Here is a 2,819-nt window from a genome sequence, read left to right on the forward strand (position 1 = left end):
TTTTGCTACTAATTGACCTTTTGTTAGTTGATCTTCTTTTTTCATTTCTAACGTAAGGCACCAAAGAAGGCCTTGGTTCTACCCTATGTCAATCAGAATTGGCAGAATGAAAACACTAGACTGAGTTCAGGTAGTTACTGCTTTTTATTATACACAGTGTGTCTCTGTTGAAGTTTCTGTACATAACTTCTTTTTATAATTGAGAGGTAATATATTGATTTGATAATGCTAGTTTATTACGACTGATTTGGGTTTCTGGTTCTAAATCTATGGTGGAATAGATTTACTTTTTCTCACTCCTCCCTTCTAAATTCAACTAAACATCCTTGGAAATATCAAAAAGACAATGATAAAAAGGACTCTGAAAGCTAGAAAGATGACAGATTGGTAGGGAACCTCAGGACATGAAGAATGAAAACACGATGTGGACGGCCCCAGTGGCTCAGTGAGTAGGGCGCCGGCCCCATATGCCAAGGGTGGTGGGTTCAAACCCAGCCCCGGCCAAACTGCAACAAAAAACAATAGCCGGGCGTTGTGGCGGGCGCCTGTAGTCCCAGCTGTTCGGGAGGCTGAGGCAAGAGAATCGTGTAAGCCCAAGAGTTAGAGGTTGCTGTGAGCCGTGTGATGCCACGGCACTCTACCCGAGGGCGGTACAGTGAGACTCTGTCTCTACAAAAAAAAAAAAGAAAACATCCATGAAAGAAAACACGATGTGTTCTCTGGGTTTTATTTTTGTCCCTTTTATTTCCCTGGACTAGGTGCCAGAAGGCCAGTAGTCTGGAACTACCAACAGGCAGAGACAAAAGGACTCAAGAAAAGCCTGCTTTCTCTGGCCAAAGGACCAGGAAAGGGGAAGCCCAATAGAGACCTAGTGGCGCACTCCAACTCCTGTTTTACATTCAAAGCCAGTAAGCAGTCCAATATGTTGGCAGCCCCAAAACCTCAGGCCACTCAAGAGATTGTTCTATAATCCGAACACCAGCAGACAGATCTGTCCACAGTGACAGGGGTGGTGAAACCTTGTGTCTCCCTGATCTTTACCTTGTGACATAAGGATAGAAAAGCCCATTTACTGCTGCTCTAACTCCTACCTCCAGAAGATCCCCCAGGAATAGCAGGTGACTGAAGGACACACCTTCTTCCTCTGCAGATGGTGGCAGCAGGAGTAAGAAGGAACCCTACTGGCATCAGAAGAATAGAGCAGACCAGAATGGCATCGCAAAGGCTCTCTCTCAAAACCAAACTGTCATTGGAACTATAGCCCATAAAGTAGGCCAGAACTTAGAGACTGCATCTAAATAGGCTGACAGCCTACTAAGATAGATGATTTAAATAGAAATAGAATCTTGGGCCTCCTAACACAATGACCAAAATGTCCAGTTAATTAAATAAAATTATCAAACCAGGAACCAGGAAAACTACAGTTTGAATGAGTCCAGGCAATTAACTGGTGCTAACTGAGATGAATTAGATATTGAAATTATTTAACAAGGATTTTTTAGTTTGTTTTTTTTTTTTTTTAATTGAGACAGAGTCTCACTTTGTCACCCTTGGTAGAGTGCCATGGTGTCTTAGCTCACAGCAACCTCAAACTCTTGGGCTCAAGTGATTCTTTTGCCTCAGCTTCCCTAGTAGCTGGGACTACACAACACCTAGCTATTCTTTTTTCCTTCTTATTTATCAGGCCCGGGCTGGGTTTGAACCCACCAGCCCTGGAGCATGTGGCTGATGCCCTAACCACCAAAGTATGGGTGCCACCTTAACAAGGATTTTAAAGTGGCCATTATTAAAATGCCTCCAACAACCAGTTACATATTCTCTTGGAATAAGTGGAGAAAACAGTAAATGCCAGCAAAGAAATAAATACAAGTTATAGAAAAAAAATGGAAATTATAAAATTCAAAAATCCAATAATCAAAATAAAAAAAACTTGCTGGGTAGACTCAGTAGAGTGAAGATAACTAACAGAATCAGTAAATTTGAAAATGGATCAATAAAATTTACTCTTATCTGAACAACAGAATTTAAATGACAGAGGATTTCTCATCTGAAACCATAGGGGTCATGAGGAAGGAACACAGCAGTTTTCAAGTGCTGAAAGAAAAGAATCACCAATCCCAAATCCCATAGTTGGAGAGATTATCTTTCAGGAAAGACGGGGACAAAAAGACCTTCTCAAACAAAGTCAAACTAAGAGAATTTGTTGCTAGAAGACCTGCACTGAAAGAATGGCTAAAGGACCAGGCATTATGGCTCACATCTGTAATCTCAGCCTGCTGGGAGACTAAGACAGGAGGATCCCTTGAGCTTAGGACTTTAAGACCAGCCTGAGCAAGAGCAAGGCCCTGTCTCTACTGAAGAATAGAAAAATTAGCCTGGTACCATGGCAACCACCTGTAGTTCCAGCTATTGTGGAGGCTGAGGCAGGAGGATTGCTTGAACCCAGGAGTTTGAGGTTGCTGTGAACTAGAATGAGGCATGGCACTCTAGCTTGTGCAACAGACTGAGACTATATCTCAAAAAAATGGCTAAAGGAAACTTTACAACATAAATGATAACAGAAGAGGAAGGCTGAAAACTTCAGAAAGGGTAGAAGTACATAGAATGGGCAAAGGTAGGTATAAACATAACAGAGTAAGTTATAACACTATATAATATAGTTATATTTTTAAATGGGGTGGGTAAAGAATCCCAAGTGAAAGTAAGTTTTCTATATTTCACTTGAAAATGTAAACATCAGGCGACTGTCATTACATATACATATTAGCCAATGAAACTATACAAAACAATATACTAAAATATTATAAACACATAAAAAT

The sequence above is a fragment of the Nycticebus coucang genome, chromosome 8, assembly GCF_027406575.1.
Source record: "Nycticebus coucang isolate mNycCou1 chromosome 8, mNycCou1.pri, whole genome shotgun sequence".
Taxonomy (NCBI): domain Eukaryota; kingdom Metazoa; phylum Chordata; class Mammalia; order Primates; family Lorisidae; genus Nycticebus; species Nycticebus coucang.